Source organism: Sus scrofa, chromosome 18 (genome assembly GCF_054392235.1).
Source record: "Sus scrofa isolate SSC_HxYL_T2T_F1_AM1 chromosome 18, Sscrofa_HxYL_maternal_Yorkshire_Landrace_v2.0, whole genome shotgun sequence".
Lineage (NCBI taxonomy): Eukaryota > Metazoa > Chordata > Mammalia > Artiodactyla > Suidae > Sus > Sus scrofa.
In genome coordinates, this window is record NC_139400.1 from 63,564,324 (window position 1) to 63,582,082 (window position 17,759).

General features: G+C 45.1%; 1 protein-coding gene across 3 annotated transcripts in view; it reads right to left on the reverse strand.

Moving 5' to 3' along the window:
- RALA (RAS like proto-oncogene A) overlaps positions 1–17,759 on the reverse strand; it is an 81,197-nt gene that overhangs the window by 50,302 nt on the left and 13,136 nt on the right. For 2 of the 3 annotated variants that reach the window (XM_013985841.3, XM_021079218.2), the window contains exon 1: positions 16,350–16,583. The exons of the other annotated variant lie outside the window; for it this stretch is intronic. The gene's annotated coding sequence lies outside the window, so the exon portion shown is untranslated. Of the gene's footprint in view, positions 1–16,349; positions 16,584–17,759 lie in introns of those variants that run through there. 3 annotated transcript variants of the gene reach the window in all.

The window sequence follows — 17,759 nt, forward strand, 5'->3', positions numbered from 1 at the left end:
CGTTAACCCACTGAGCAAGGGCAGGGACCGAACCCGCAACCTCATGGTTCCTAGTCAGATTCGTTAACCACTGCACCACGACAGGAACTCCTTCTTTTCTTTTTCTTTCTTTTTTTTTTTTTTTTTTGTCATCTTTTTAGGGCCACATACACGGCATATGGAGGTTCCCAGGCTAGGGGTCTAACCAGAGCTCTAGCTGCCGGCCTACACCACAGCCACAGCCAAGCCAGATCCAAGCTGCGTCTTCGACCTACATCACAGCTCACGGCAATGCCTGGATCCTCAACCCACTGATCAGGGCCAGGGATTGAACCTGCAACGTCATGGTTCCCAGTCGGATTCGTTTCCACCATGCCACGGTGGGAACTCCTAAAGATGACCATTCTTAATTCTGTCAAGAGATGCACTGTTTAACAAGAGCTCAAAAACTCATCTGTGTGCTAAGTGCTTCTCCAGAGCAAAGGGGGATAAGATCACAAGATAGCAGACTTCAGTTCAAAACAAGGATGGATTTTTAAATTAAAACATCCAAAACAACACATTTCCACAACATCACTACATGTGTTTAAGCAGCAGGAAGTGGCGAGGTAGTTCTGGGGGGATCTCAGTTAAGGCTGGAGGATTCTATCAGATGCCCTTTAAATGCCTGTTCTCACTCTATAAAGAATACATTTTTACAGACAGTCCAAAACCAGAAGTTATTTCAACACTTAATTTTCACACTAAAAATATATCCTGACAGGTACTGGAAGCAACACAAGAACCACACAGTATTCAAAGTTATTTGTTCAGCTTCATGATGGTATTTATGTATCACCTATATCTATCTATTGAGTTTAGATTAGAAGCACTCCGTGATAAAAAGTATTTTCCTTTTTGAGCAGGAAAATCGCAACCACATCAACAGCACTGTCCCCATCACCACATACTCAGTGTCATGAAAAGGAACTGGGAAACTAGCCTGAAATTCAAGGGGGAAAAAATTGCTTCAGAGATGAATCATACAACATATGGACAATGACAGAGCTTGAGAGTCCAAGTAAATGAAAGAAAGAATCTAATCACAAAAATGGGTTTCAGCAATCTGTAGGGAGGCAGGAACTTCAAGAGAGTTGGATACACCCCCCCCCCCCCCCCCCCCGTCTCAGAGAGCTAAAGAAACTACATAAAAGAACTCTCAAAAGAAGTATGTATTTTATTTGTTGTCTTTTTAGGGCCGCACCCGAAGCATATGGAGGTTTCCAGGCTAGGGGTCGAATTGGACCTGGAGCTGCTGGCATACACCACAGCCATAGCAACGCCGGATCCTTAACCCACAGGGCAAGGCCAGGGATTGAACCGGCAACCTCATGGTTCCTAGTCGGATGCGTTTCTGCTGTGCCACGACGGGAACTCAAGAGAAGTATATAAAATCAGGCCTGACGGTCGGTCACGCTGGAAGGCAGGTCTTCCCCTCACTTCCATGGGCAGCAGGAAGAAGTATGTGAAACGTTTTAGCTTAAATGAGCATGTTTAGATAAGAAAGAACTACAAGTAAAGGCTCATTTAGAGTTAAAATTAATCAGACAATGAGTGCGATTTTTTTTCTGCCAAAACTCCAGATATTAATCTCCTATTCATTACTTTTGGTTTAATTTCATAAAAGTGGGCCAAAAAAATGACCCGACGCCCTTAAAAAGCATACATATGATCTGTCTGCCCGGCGCCCCTTCTTCTAGTGGGAAGCACCTTCTCCTTACTGCATCATGACAGGACTACAAAACAGGGCATCCAGCTCCCTCGAACGCTGGGCGAGAGACCCAGGCTGGCCAGAGCACGCTCTTCCTTAAGCTAGTGAGAAAGACTGGCTCCTAGATGAATCTGAAGATGAAAGTGGCCACCACAGTTGGCCAGCACAATTCAGAAAGCAGCCGAGCTGCGGAAGGAGCAACCCAGGCAATTTGTTTCGCCTCAACTGGACATCTGGCTCTTACCACTGGAGGAGCACTGATACCCACAGGATCTCTGTCTGCTTCTTGCGGTTCAGAAGGGAAAAGCTTCTCACTGCTTAACTGCAAAGTGAAAATGAAGGTAACTACACTGTCTTTAGGTAATCTACTACCTTAGGACTAGACATGACGAACAGAAGATTTAGCTTTTATTTCAACCTCCAAAAAGCCCCGCGGCAAATTAGAAAAACTAAGCAAGGCTCACAGTTAGCATCACCACAAAAAAAAAAAAAAAAAAAAAAAAAAAAAAAAAAAAAAATTTGCACTCTGCGAGAAAATCTTTGCAAATCACATAACTGACGGACTTGTATCCAGAACACACAAAGAACTCTAATGACTCAATAATGAGAAGAAAAATAAAATAACCCAAGTCTTAAAAAAAATGGGCAATAGATTTCAGTAGACATTTCACGCAGGAAAATAGGTAAAAGACTAACGAGCACATGTAGAGATGCTCAACACTATTATTCATTAGAGAAATGTGAATTAAACCACAATGAGATACTTATTTATACCCACTGGAATGGCTGCATGATGTTTTTTAAAAAAACTGTAACAACTATTGGTAATGATGCCGAGAAATGAGAATCCTCAAAACACTGCTGGTGGGAATGCAAAATAATGTACAACCACTCTGGAAACCAGTTTGGCAGTTTCTTAAAAGATTAAACATAAATCCACCATACAACCCAGAGATTTCACTCTATAACACCCATGAGAAATGAAAACACGTCCACGCAGAGACTGTGCATGAGTGTTCATGACAGGATTATTCATAGGACCCCAAGAGGGGAAACAACCCGAATGGCCATCAACTGGTAAACGGAGAAACAACACGTGGTCTAGCCCGGAACGGACACCCACCAGCTGCTCACCAATAAGACGCACTACTGACACATGACACAGCATGATAACCAAAATGCTGTGCGAAGAAACCCAGAAGGACTGCCTGCTGTGTGTTTCTATTTATACCTAATGTCCAGACAAGGCAAATCTGTAGACAGAATATAAACCAATGGTTTCCTAGGGGCAGGAATGGGAATTAACTACAAAGGGGTAGAAGTGATGTTATACTGCAGTGACAAAAATGTTTTAAAACTGGATTGTGGTACTGACTTTTACAACTTAGTACTAAGTCAGTAAAAAATCACTCTAAACCTAAAGTGGGTGAATTTTATGATATGTACATTGTGTCAAAAAAGCTAATTAGAAAAAAATGAAATAGACTAGAAAAGACATAATAAGCAGAAATTATGAATCTTGATTGGATTCTACATCAGAGGAAAAAACAGCTGTAAAAGACAACAGAACGAAAATCATGGACTTGGAGAATAGACTTGTGGTTGCCGAGGGGGAGGGGAAGGGAGTGGGGTGGATTGGGAGCTTGGGGTTAATAGATGCAGACTATTGCCTTTGGACTGGATGAGCCATGAGATGCTGCTGTGTAGCACTGGGGACTATGTCCAGTCACTTGTGATGGAGCAGGATCATGGGAGAAAATAGAATGTGTACATGTACGTGTGACTGGGTCACAATGCTGTACAGTAGAAAAAAAAACTGCAGTGGGGAAACAACAATTAAAAAATAAAAACAAAAGTTTCCAAAAAGTAAAAACAAAACAAAACAAACAAAGACAATGGAAGACACTAAGGAAATCTGACTTTGAACTAGACATCATGTCATGGACTCTGCTAAACGCCTTAGGTATCATCACGATGCCGCAGTCACACAGGAGAATGTCTTCCTTCTCAGCAGATGTAAGCTCAAGTACACAGAGGCAAAATTTCACGTTTCCCATCTTCTTTGAAATAGCTCAGAAAAATAAAAGCATCTATACCTAGAAAGATAAAGCGAATGGGGAAAACAAGAACTGGCGGTTGGTGCACACAGGGTGATGAGCAAACACCAGTATTCCACATACTGCTCTGGAGAACCGTTGCATAGGTTTGAAATGATTCAAAGCACAAAGCTGGGGGGTGGGGGGAAGCACTTTATTTTTTCTTTAAAATTTTTTAATTGAGGTAATATTGGTTTATAATATTAGTAAGTTTCATGTACACATTATATTTCTACTTCTGTATATCCTACAATGTACTCACCACCAAAAACATACTTTTCATCATCTGTCACCTACAGCTGGTCTCCTTTATCCACTCTGCCCCCACCCCTTCTCCTCAGATAACCACTACTCCGCTCTGTGTATCTATGTGTTTGTCTCTGTGGTTTGTTCGTTTGCTTTTGTTTTTTTTTTAATATTCCACATAAGTAAAATCAAAAGTATTAAAAACAAAAGAAAGGGGGAGTTCCTGTTGTGGCTCAGTGGGTTACAAATGCAACCAGTATCCATGAAGTTGAGGGTTCGATCCCTGGCCTCACTCAATGGGTTAAAGATATGGCGTTGCTGTGAGCTGTGGTGTAGGTCTCAGACGCAGCTTGGATCCTGTGTTGCTGTGGCTGTGGTGGAGGCTGGCAGCTGGAGCTCGGATCTGCTCCCTAGCCTGAGAACCTCCATATGCCCCAGATGTGGCCCCAAAAGGCCAAAAAAAAAAAAAAAAAAAAGCAGTATTTATCTTTCTGTGTCTGACTTACTTCACTTAGTATAATACCCGCAGGGTCCATGTTGTCACGAATCACAAGATTTCACATTTTTATGGCTGAGTAGTATTCCGGTATGTGTGTGTGTCTTTATCTATTCATCGGTTGATGGGCACTTAGACCGTTTCCAAATCTTAGCTATCGTAAATAATGCTACACTGAACACGGGGTTCATATATGTTTTACCCATTGCAATAGGCATGGGGTGATATCTCATTGTGATTTTGATGTGCATTTCCTTAAAAACTGGTGTTGCTGAAAATCTTTTCATGGAGCACTCTCATTGTAAAATCTAACTAGGGATAAATGGACTCACCAAAGTAGTTTGCTGTGCATTTCAGAAAGAGGCACATGGTTGAGGTATAAAGACTGTCGCTGCCACCTCTTCCGTCTATAACCATGTTAAAATACAGAAAAAAATGGAGGGAACAAATGAAAACTGAAAGTATAAAATAATTATGCACAGACTCAGCAAATTAGAGCTTCCTGGAACTGCTACTGCCAACCAATACTTTCTGGAGTAGTCATTTTAGACCAAGCAACGCAGTTATTACTTGGTGCAGAAATCTCTGAGCTGTATAGGAGCATCCACGAAAACACGGCGGAAGGAAGGTCAGTAAATTTTTCCTACCTGAAAGAGCACCCATCCCATCTCTCTCTTGGATGATGTAAAGATCAAATGAAACCATATACATAAAAGTGCTAAATTTCAATAAAAAAATTTGGGGGGGGGGCTTTTTAGGGCTGCACCCACAGACTAAGGAAGTTCCTAGGCTAGGGGGCAAATCAGAGCTGTGGCCTCTGGTCTACACCACAGCCAGAGCAACGCAGGATGCAAGCCACATCTGTGCCCTCCTCCACAGTTCACGGCAACGCCAGATCCTTACCCCACTGAGTGAGGCTAAGTACGGAACCCTCAACCTCATGGATCATAGTTGGGTTCGTTAACCACTGAGCCAAGAAGGGAACTCCCATTAAAAAACTTAATCACTCACACTTTGTACTTTCTTGGTAAGAACAGGAATAGAAACAGGATTACACCTCGCATCAGGAGTTCTCGTGGCTGAGCGGAAACAAACCTGACTCGGAATCCTGAGGACGCACAGGTTTGATCCCCGGCAGCTCAGTGGGGTAAGGATCTGGCATTGCCGGGAGCTGTGGCAGAGGCCAGAGGCTACAGCTCCGATTTGACCCCAGCCTGGGAACTTTCATATGTTGGGGCTGTGGCCCTTAAAAAAAAAAAAAAAAGAAAAGAAAACAACCTAGCCTCATATTTGGTTACTCTTGTCTAGAATTGGAGTTCCTCAATTTGGTAGTCAACACTGCCCTAACGATTCTTCAAAACCTTATCAGTGTTCATTATGAATAATTCCCTTTCACTACTGTAACTTAGGCATTTTTGTCTTACTACCTACTATGCCACAATTTGTTAACAGTGTACTTTTTAAACAATTTTAAACAGTTTTAACAGCCTAAATTCATCAGACACACTCATGTAAAACAGGAATCTTGTTATGAATCAAAAGGAATTGGAGTTCCTGTCGTGGCTCAGTGGTTAACGAATCTGACTAGGAACCATGAGGTTGCAGGTTCGACCCCCGGCCTTGCTCAGCAAGTTAAGGATCCGGCGTTGCTGTGAGCCGTGGTGTAGGTTGCAGACTCGGCTTGGATCCCGTGTTGCTGTGGCTCTGGTGTAGGCCAGCGGCTACAGCTCCGATTCGACCCCTAGAATGGGAACCTCCATATGCAGTGGGAGTGGCTCAAGAAATGGCAAAAAGAAAAAAAAAAAAGAAAGAAAAAAAAGGAATGTTCACCTGGAAGTTCAAACAAAAAGTCACATTTATCGTTTTTACAATAAAGGAAACACTCTTGGAACTGGACCTTAGATATGTAAGAAGACAGATGTGATATGCTAAGAGGTAGATTACCTCATGCACACAGGACAGCTTAGACAAAGCACCCTAGCAGACGGCAGAAGATGCGGCAGTTACAATAAAAAAGATGGGGAGTTCCTGCTGTGGCTCAGTAGTGACGAACAGGTTTGATCCCATGGGTTCGGATGTGGGTTCAATCCCTGGCCCTGCTCAGTGGGTTGAAGATCCAGTGTTGTGGTGAGCTGTGGTGTAGGTCGCAGACACAGCTCAGACCCTGCGTTGCTGTGGCGCAGGCTGGCAGCTGGAGCTCCAATTTGACCCCTAGCCTGGGAGCTTCTATATGCTGTGAGTGCAGCCCTAAAAAAGACCCCCCCCCCAGGCAAAAAAAAAGAAAAAAGAAAAGAAAAAAGATGGAAAACCATACATATTGGTGAAGATGTGGAGAAACTGGAAAACCTCAAATACCAATAGTGAGAAGGTACAATGGTACAGGTGCCTCAGAAAACAGTTTGTCAGTTACTTAAAATGTTAAATGTGGAGTTGTCACGTGACCTAGTAATTCTACTTCTAGATATACAACCAGAGAAATGAAAATACATGGCCATGCAAAAACATGTACATCAATGTTCATGGCAGCATTATCCAAAATAAGCCAAAAAGCAGAAACATCCAGCTGTCTGTGAACTGATGAAGAGATAAACAAAATGTGGTATAACCATTCGATGGAACATTATTCAGCCATGAAAAGGAATGAAGTACTGATACATGCAAAAACATGGATGAGCCTTGAAACATTACGTTAAATGAAAGAAGCCAGAAACAAAAGACTATCTATTGCATGTTCCATTTATGGAACCAGAAATGTCCAGAATGAGCAAATCTGTACAGATGAGAAGTAGATTTATAGGAAGGAATGAGGAATGATGGTTAATGAGCATGAAGTTTCTTTTGGGGGTAATGAAAATGATTTTGAATTAGACAGGACCATGGCTGCACAGTTCTGTAATTATACTAAAAACCACTGAGTTATACACTTTAAAAGTACATTTGAGGGTTATGTGAATGACATCTTAATAAATCTGTTATTTTAAAAAAAATCAAGCCTTCCTCCATTCCCCCAAATAAGCAAAGGACATAAAAAGACAATTCGCAGAATAAATGATATAAATCACCAATGAATGTGCAAAAAGTTCAAACAGTTGTAACCAAATAAATATAAACTTAGTAACAAAACATAAAAACAAGAATAGGCTTTATGATCAAGGCCAAAGCAAAGAATAAGAAGAGGTAGGCAAAGCAAATGATCAAATTTTATTTTACTCTGGGGGATTTTGCCTCTCACCACATCTGTCGCCATTAAGCATCTTTTACAGAAAACCCTGCTAAAAACCACAACCAGCAAATGACGAAGTAAGAGACATAGAGAATTACGTCTCTGTGTTGTAGCTGCAGTGCACAGGCAAGGGAAATAGGGAGGTCTCAGAGACTGATGGGGTAACGGGAAAGTTACCAATAACCCAAGAACTAAGAGACAATGGCTGATGCTCCAGAAACCTAAGACCTCAGGGGATAGGAATTTCCTGTCACAAATACAACGTCTTAGGCAGAAAGATGAAGGAAGACAAAACGTCTTCAGACTAAGAAGGTGGGGGTAGGGAAGGGAGGCAGAAAAGAGGGGCCCGAAAAGACCAGCTTCCTCTCCCCAGACCTCAGCGCGGCAGCACAGAGCAGAGGGTGAGACCCCAGGATCCGCAAGGCAGGAAAGCCCCTGAGCGCCACCCACAAAGGCAGAACCGGGCCAGGGGGCAACAAGACCCAGAGAGAAAAAGGCAGCAAGAGTCCCAGGAAGAGTGGAAACGGACCCCTGGCCAGGGACCTGGTGAGTGAGAGCGCCTCAGCCTGGCGACGTACCAGCTGTCCCAGAGGACAGCAAAGACGGTCGCAGACTGCAAGTTGAAGGGACTTCTAAGGAGGAGCTCCTGGGCATCGGGATAAGAAATTCATAAACACCTACCACCCTGGGGAAGGAAATGCTCAGAATGACCGAAACAGAACAGGATGCGGACGTGGAGTTGACAAAATAGACCCAGATGAGCTTGAAATGAGAAGAACCTAAAGAAGATACGCTACTTGAACTTTCCGGGTGCATTAAATGGCAGTAAAATGAAAACACTCTTCAGAACATGGGAGACTGAGCACTGGCGTGTCCATAACTGCCACGCGGACACCATGTGTGCAGGATGCCAGGCCAACACCTGATTCCGCATGAACATACACTTCCCGCCAGGGGACTAGATCTTTACACATGAATTCTAGAGAGAGAACTGCCTCAAGCCAGACGGACCCAGGCCCTACAAACTTGTCTAGAACTACCCCATATCACAGATGAAAATGTACCATGGGCCACCCCATGGATAAACCCATGTAGTAACAAGCCTGACTTGCCATATGACCTAGAGATACAAGGACTCAAGCCATAACCACACCAATGCAAGGTGAGCCTAATTCATCCGCAAAGCACAGAAGCCACTCAAGACTGGGAAGCCTGGACGGAAACCTTGTTTTAGCCGCGAGCAGAAATGGAGGCTCCAAGGCACCCGCGACCAACTGAGTGAAAATTACAACGAGGTCTGGAGGAACTGTGTAAGGGCAAGAACAAAACTCAGCACTGGGAAACTACCTTGCTTATCATCACACTTTGCTGCTGCCCACCAAAAAGTCAGCCTTCTTGCCTCTTGCCAAATCTATCGCCATTAAGCATCTCTTACAGAAACAGAGAAGGACGGCAGTCTTTGAAAGGCGTTCCATAATTAAATTAATACCTAGCACAATGCGCATCTTTATACAGCCACAGAGAAGATAATAAAGCACTCAACATCCCTATTAAAGACACTGCATACCACTATTTAACATTGTTCTGGAGATATCAATGCTATTAGATAAGATAAACACCTTAAGGCACAAACACTGGAAAATAAGAGGATAAAATATTTCCAGGGGACATGATAGTGTATTTGGGCCAAACCAGAAGCGATGATAAAAGTAACTCAAACAGTAAGAATTCAGCAAGGTAACAGAAAAACATGCAGAAATCAGCAATATTCATATACATGAATAATAATCAGTATGCATAACAGGTAAGAAAATTCTATTAATAATACCAACAATAACGAAAAAGGTAAAATACAAAATATGTAGGAATAAACTTCACAAGAAATGTTCAAAATGTATATGAAGTAAATATCAACCATTCCATAGAGACACAACAGTAGATTTAAGAAAATGAAGACATTGCCCGTTCCAGACGATGTTTCAGTACCATCAAGAGATCAGTTCTAAGTTAAATAACAACCCGATACAATCTCAATAAAAAATAGCAATGAGCTTTTTACTATGATTTTTATTTTTTCCGTTATAGCTGATGTACAAGCTCTGTCGATTTTCTACCGCACAGCAACACCCTGTACACATACGCATTTACCTTCTTTTTTCTCACATTATCGTCTCCATCCTAAGTGACTAGATATAGTTCCCAGTGCTACACAGCAGGATCAGCAGTGAGCTTTTTAATGAACTTAAGACAAACTGATGCTAAAGTTCCTATGAAAAAATAACACGTGCAAGGCTAGTAGGGAAAACACTGAAGAGGAAGAGCAATAATGGGGCACCAGCCCCACCAGACAGTAAATCACATACAAAGCCCCCGTTATTAAAACAGTGTAGTACTGATACATGAATAGTCAGACAATCCAAAAAACTGTAGCTACAGCCAACTACATACAGAAATCTAATATACGATAAAGGGGGCAAAGCCGCTTCTTTTTGTTACCTAAATGCTACTGGGACCACTTGACAACCACGTGGAAAAGAGAACATCACACCCATTCCTCACACCATAAACAGAAATATACCACGAATGGATCAGAGACCTGAATGTTCTCTGTATCATACATGAAACTGTATTAGTTCTACAAGAAAGTATGGTTGGATTCCCCTATAAGCTGTGGGCAGCAAAAAGGCTATATCTACGACTAAAAATCCAAATGCAATAAATTTAATATATTTGACTACACAGAAACAAACTTTTGCACGTCAAAAAAAACAAACCACAAGCAATGCCAAAAGAAAATGTATGCAATATATGTCCAGGTTAAACGACTTATTCTTAAATATAAAGCCTTTTAAAACTGAAGGGAAAAGACCAAAATCTACTTAGAAAGTGAGCAAATACCATGAACAATTTTTTAAATGTAAAAAATGGCCCTCAAACATGAAAAAATGTTCAATTCACCTATAATAAGAGAAATACAAATTAAAACTACACTCTGATACCATTCCTCACCTATGAGGTTAGCAGAAATTCAAAAGCTTGACAGTATGTTCTGCTGCTAAGCCTTTGGCAATATCTAATAAATCCTACATATGCACATATCCCGAAGATATACGTCCAACAATACAAAGAAAAACATAACACAAAGATTTTCATTACATCATTTGCAAATGAAAAATACTGGAAATTAATGTCCAAGTATAAGAGAACAGGCTGAATAAACCATGGAGTACTATGCAGTTAAAAATGAAAGCTACTTAACTTTTGCGTGTTACTTTTTTCAAATAGTTACTAAACTGTCAGTACATAAATACTTATTAAGTTGTCTGGAGCTAACTGATAAATTAAATCACTAGGTGTTTCTTTTGACCTAAGGATGCTGCGAAAAAATTACTGACACAATAAAGATGTCATGAGCTGAGAAAGTCTGGGAGCTTCTGATAAAGGCCTGTGAAGGCTTTTGAGCGTGTGTGCGTACCTGTAGTTAGGAGGCTACTACAGACTGGGGTCAACACAATTTACAACGGGCCCATGAAGGCACTGTCCATAGCAGTAAGTGCCATGGCAGATTTTATGGCAGCATGTAAGGAGAGCAACAAGCCAAGCTTAGAAGTTGTTGTTGTTGTTTAATTTCTATTATTTATTTATTTATTTTGCGGGATGGGGTTGAAAGAAGAGAATCAAAATACAATTTTTGGAGAGTATAAGCTAAACTGAGTTCTAAAAGACAAGTAGGAGCATATATCAGGGGGAAGAAGGAGTGGTTAGAATTACAGAAGAGGGAATGAGGGGCTGAGAAACGGCTAGCATACCAAAAGCTGGACTGCTGGAACTGAAGACCCTGGGGAAAAAAAAAATGAGGCTACAGAGTTAGTTATTCGGTAAGAAGGGGATCTTAAAAGTTTTACATATGAAATTAAGGATAAAAGGAATTTGGGTTTTGCTAATTACCAAGAAGGAGCAGTAAAAGGGTTTTAAGCAGGAAAGTATCAAGACTGCACTAAGGAAATGTAGGGAAAGACTAACACAAGGGACGCAACCAGAGGCGAAAAGCTTACACCAGTAATCCAGAACACATCGAGAGAGGGCAACCGAACTAAAGTGTTCGCAATCACTCAGTAGTGGGGCACCGTCCATTTTCAACGGATTCCTACGCTGGCTACTCAGCTGCTTAAGCAGAGACCCTGTGGCTTCGAAGATGCAATCAGGGTCTGTGTGCAAACTGGGGGTCTCTGCCCCCCCTTCGCAACCCATCTCAAAGTCGAATTCATTCCATCATCTTGTTGGGTTTTATTCTCGGAGATAACACTGTCAACCCTGATATTTAGTTTCAGTAAGTAAATTCTGCAATGAAATTGGATCCAAGACGTCAAGGAGATTACGTGTGTCAAGTGCCATGTCTACTGGGTCTAACACAGGACTCTAGAAGCGAAGGCCTTTAAGAAAACCATCATATTTTACAGACGCCTGCTGTGTGGCCGGTAGAGAATACCCTCCTGACACTGAGGAATTAAGTTTTCACCTCCAGGTATAATTGCATCAAAGATGCAAATTCTCTTCTAAAATTTACTCAAATATCTTTTAAGAACTCACAGAGGGAGTTCTCATCATGGCTCAGCAGTATTATCCCAACTATAGTATTAACCTGACTGTTATCCCTGAGGACGAGGGTTTGATCCCTGGCCTCACCTAGTGGGTTAAGGATCTGACATTGCTGTGGCTGTGGTGTAGGCCAGCAGCTACAGCTACTATTTGACCCCTAGCCTGAGAACTTTCATATGCCATGGGTGGGGCCCTAAAAAGAACCCCCCCTTCCCCAAAAAAAGAACTCACAGAGCTTTGATCACATTTTTCCTAAAAGATAACCAATCCTTATGAGTGCAATAGGGTGGTAAGAAAGGTGTTTTAGAGCTGAAGAAAAAAAGGCAAAGAATAGCTGTTACTAACCAGGTCTGTAGAATAAGCTGTTTTTTACTTAGAACTGTACATTTCCATTTTTTAAACCAAGAAATAAACACATTCTCCAAATTAAGCCCACTTTTTAAAGTCTTTTTAGGGCCACACCTGTGGCATGTGGAAATTCCCAAGCTAGGGTCAAATCAAAGCTACAGCAACCTGGAACCCGAGCCATGTCTGTGACCTACACCACACCTCATGGCAACGCCAGATCCTTAACCCACTGAGTGAAGCCAGGGATTGAACCCATGTCCTCATAGATACTAGTTGGGTTCGTTACCACTGAGCCACAATGGGAACTCCAAGCTTTTTCTCTTTTTTTTTTTTTCGACAAGGTCCACAGGCTTGGAAAGAGTGAAGAGAAACCTATTGCCACTGAGGAGCAATTAGACCCTTACGAGCGTTCTGCCACCTTTAAGCCTCCATGCTAAACCCAAAGAGAAGATGGCAAACAATCTGAAACAGTAAAAACGGACCCATACCTTTACTTTTACCATCCTTCCCGCTTTCACACAACCTCTCCTCTGTCTCCTTCCCTCCTTCCTTTTCTTTCTTCCTTTCTTTACTGGCCGTGCCCACAGCACAGAAGTTCCTGAGCCAGGGTTCAAACCTGCGCCACTACAGTGACCCAAGCCACAGCAATGCAATGCTGGATCCTTTAATTGCTAGGCCACCAGGGAACTCCCTCCTTCACCGCCTTTAGTTCAAGAAAGAACTAAGAAACAATAGGATTTCAGGAAAGGTCTCTACATATAGGCTTCTGCTAGTCTTCTCCAATAGGGACTATTCAGGTACTTGAAAGGTACAGAGCAGTGATCAAACACCAAAGCTGAGTTCCTAATACCGCACTCTCCCAAACACCTACATGAACAATGCCCAACCATTCTTCCCTCATGGCACACACAGATGGTGGTAACACACTGAAGGGCACAAACAGAAGCCTGCTGTCTCAGGCCACCTGGCCAGGGTCACTGGTTACCCCAGGCCCCTTGTGATGGCCAAGAGTACTGAGGAGACCAGTATCTTTGCTTTCTTAAAACTCAGCTCAAGCAGAACCAAACTTTTCCTCAGCCTTTTCGGAGTAACTGCAATAGCCAATGCTCTCAGAAATCATCACTCGAAAATCCAAACCCTATTACACACTGCTTCTGGCAAATAACTTCGCTTAGGCTTAAGTAAGCATGGGAAAACTACCTGTCTTGCAGAAGTATTGTGGAGAATAAAAATAATGTAAGTAAAGCCCCTCTAACAGCGCTTCACACAATCCATGTGAAAACTTTATTACCTAGACCGTTGTTGAAGTAAGAGAAATCTGACCTCTATATAGCAGTAATGTCACTGAGAAAAGAAACTGCAGGCTTCCCTCTCCTCAATGTCTAAAATTAAAACATTTTATACAACATGGAAACCATACGTTGTCGTCCAACTTCAAAATCATAATCTTCTCCCCCATTAATATCTGCAGCCTCTTATTCCAGGATTTTAAGTGGCTGTCTTCACAACTCATGATTACTGATACACTCGTGTAAGAAGTGACACCGGTACATTTGGTTATGTTCTGTAGAAGCTGCACTTGGAAAACCAGTGCAGGACCCAGACATCCGGCGAGGAAAGACGACATCAGCACTTTTTTCACTTGAGACTCCCTCCAGTGAAAATAACCCAACCATCTATAGACAAAAATTATCTCCCCAGACAAATGGTAGACAGGATTCTTTCCTATAATTAGCCTCTTTTCTCAGAAAGCCTTGCAAAGCAAGTGTTGTATGAGGAATTACTTCAAAATAATTGATACAGATGATTCCACACTCGGCAGACCCACCGGAGAACAGCGCTTGGACCTCTGGGGGCGGGGAAGTGAGAAAGTGGCTACTGGTAAATCATGTCAAGGTCACAGAGGATGTCAGAGGACTTCCATGTACCCATGGGGAAAAAATAAGCCAGATAAGCAGTCCTGCAACGTACCACATTATCCCAACAACGGTAACTCCCTGTTTCCTCTCTTTGGTTATGATAGGATACTGTTATCAACTCCAAACATACAGCACTACCACGCCAAGGAAATCTCTTCCTGATAACCCTGGGCAAAAAAGCCCAAGTAGTGACCATTTAATATCGGAATGCAAGTTATTACAATGCCCCATCACAATACCCCACATATAATTTTAACCTTTCAGGGAAGGATAGTTTTGGAAGAATGGCAAAAGATTCTTCTCAATTTGCCCTTTGACCCTGCTAAAGAACAGAATCTGCATGTGTCCCCACACCGAAAACACACACACACACACAAAGAAAACCTTAGCCCAACGAAATAATGTGACTACTAGACGGCAACTGTGAGATCACCTACACCTTCACTGATTCCGGGAAGAACTGTGCCAGGAACTTCTATGTTCTGGGCACGTGGCAGGGAAACCCAGGAATGAGTAGGACATGGCTCCTGCCCTGAAGAAATTCAAAGGCTAAAAATAATGTTTTAAGAGTCACAAGAGTCATTCTGCAATAATATTGCACTGGTACAGGCAGAAAAACCTACGCTAATAAGACGCTGATTACATTAATAAACATAAGCTAAAAGGAATACCTTTCAGTGGAAACTGTGAGTTTACTAATGAAGTTTGTTATCCGACTCCTGGAGCATGATTAAAGTTGTAATTTACTTCCCGGACAAGAATGTAACTCAAGACACGTATTTCATAATGATCCCTCCCTGCCCCCAACACAAGTCCTAAATGAGGTGCTTTTCCGCTTGACAGGCAGGGCGTGGCACTGGATTCTCACACAAGCTCAATGACACTTGGACGAGGTCTCCCAAGTCTGGACATTCAGGTTTCCACGCAAAGGCCAGTCAACACCCTAATTCCCCCTAAACCTTGAAACAACACCGCCACCTCTCTGCGCCGTGTCCCCCCCGCCCCTTACACACACATACCCGGGCTGCAGCACACAAACCACGTCTTCCACTTCTGGAAAACCTTTAGGAACCAGCCATGGAGAAAACACCCCCTCATTCAAAATGCCTATATTCTCTTCCTCGTTTCAGAGGCTTGATTCTCAATTACCGGCCAAACCTGTGCAAGAGCCCAGGCCCGGCTATTCATCTAATGACCGGACCATCCAACGACGTCGGCCTGAAAAAGCCATTCCTTTAAACTGGCACAAAACCCTGCTGGAGGTGCTTAAAAAGCAACTGCTCCCACACCGTCAAGGGCTGGAAAGCGAGGAGAGGGGCGGAGGGAGGCGCGGGGACTGCGGCGGCGGGTCTCCCCAGGTCGCGGGCACCGCCCAGGCGGGGACCTCGGCGCGCCGGGCCAGAGATGCGAGGTGACCTTCCGACGAGGCCGACTCGAGGGGGTGCCGCGCTCGGGAGACCTCGCCGCAACCTCTCGCCCTCGAGGGTGCACCCGCCCGCACCGCGGCGAACACGACGCCCCGGGTTCCAACGCGAGCTCGTCCCGCAGCTGGTTCCCGGGCAGAACGCGGGAGGTGCAATCTCGGCGTCTGGGCCCTGCTCCTGGGCCGCGGCCCCCCGCCGCCCGGACACACCCCCGCCGCCGCCCAGGCGCCCCCAACCCTCCCGGGGCGGCCCGGGCGGGCATCGCTCACCTGCACCGCAAGCGGGTCCGCCGCCCCGCGGGCTCCGAAAGCCGCAGCTGCGCTGGCTCCGGCCGGAGCGTGCTCGGCCCTAGTCGTCCGGGAGGCTCTGCGCCAGGAGCGGCGGAAGGTGGAGCCCGACGGGCGGCGGCAGAGCCCGGCGGCAGGAGGAGGTGGAAGAGGACTCGGGGCGCTCGGCTCTCAGGAGATCCACCCTCCTCCTGGCCGCTCTGCCGCAGCCGCCCCCGATCACTTCCGGGGCGCTGGGGAGTGGGCGGGGCCGGCTGGAAACAACTTCCTGCCCGCGGGCGGCGGGCAGGGGAGGGGTGGGGTTGGGAGCCGCGGCCGGAGAACAATGGCCGGGAGGGCGCGGGGCGCCGGCGCCCGCCCTCGGCGCGCGGAGGCCCGCGGCCCTGCCTTTCGGGCGGCCCCGCCCCGGCCCTCGGCGCCCGGCCAGGTGAAGTCACCTCCCGGGGGGCTGGGAGGGGCCGCGGGCCTCGCAGAGGTTCCCGGATCTCGGCGTCGGCGCCGCGACGTCCCTGTGCCCCGTCTGGGGACCAGGAGGGGCTCCGGGGAAGGAGGGAGCGCGGGGCCGCCATCTTGCCTCGGGGCAGCCCCTCGCCCGGCCGCCGCGCGGGGAAGCGGAGCTGGCGACGTGGCTCCCGGCGGGCCGGCGCTGCTCGCGACCTCACGGCCAACTGCTGGCCCCCGAGGACGGGCCTCCGCCGCAGTCTGGGGTCCCTTGCTGAGGCGACTCGAGCCTCCTACCGCCCGGCCCGTCCGGTGTCCGGTGCGGCCCCGAGAGCCCCCGGCCCCGTCCTGTGATTCGGTGGCCCACGTTGGAAGTGGTTCCCCTAAGGCGTGGGCTTTGTTTAATCCGTCCGCAGGCTCGGAAGAGGTCCTTAGACACCTGCGAGCAGCTGCGGAGTCTTTTAACATCTATTTATTCCCTGTCCTTGCGCCTCCCCATCCCCCGATGGAGCTTAACTCCGTGCTTAACACCGTCCATGCGAGGGACGCCCTCTGTAATGGAAGCATGGCATACGGAGGGAAGAATGGATGGTGTTAGATTTTTAAAGATAAATAGGGATGTCACAGCATAGAAAAGGGGTGGGATGGCAAATTCAGATCCTGACTCAGAGGGCATGCAAGAAAGGGAGAAATAATGAGTGTTGAGAAGTCTAGGTAGTAATTACGGAGTTACAGGTTCAAGCCCAGCTTGCTGAGAAGGATGAATCTGAAGAAGCAGACAGGAGCCAAACATGAGCCGTCTTTGATGCCTTGGTGAAGCAATGAATAGAGGCATGCCTGACCTTGGACAGATAAACAACTGAAACTGTTTTTAGGAGGACAGGTTAGTTAAAGGGAGGAGAAGGGGAAGCAGAGAGCTTGTAGACGAGGGGCTGTTACAGAATCTAAAGA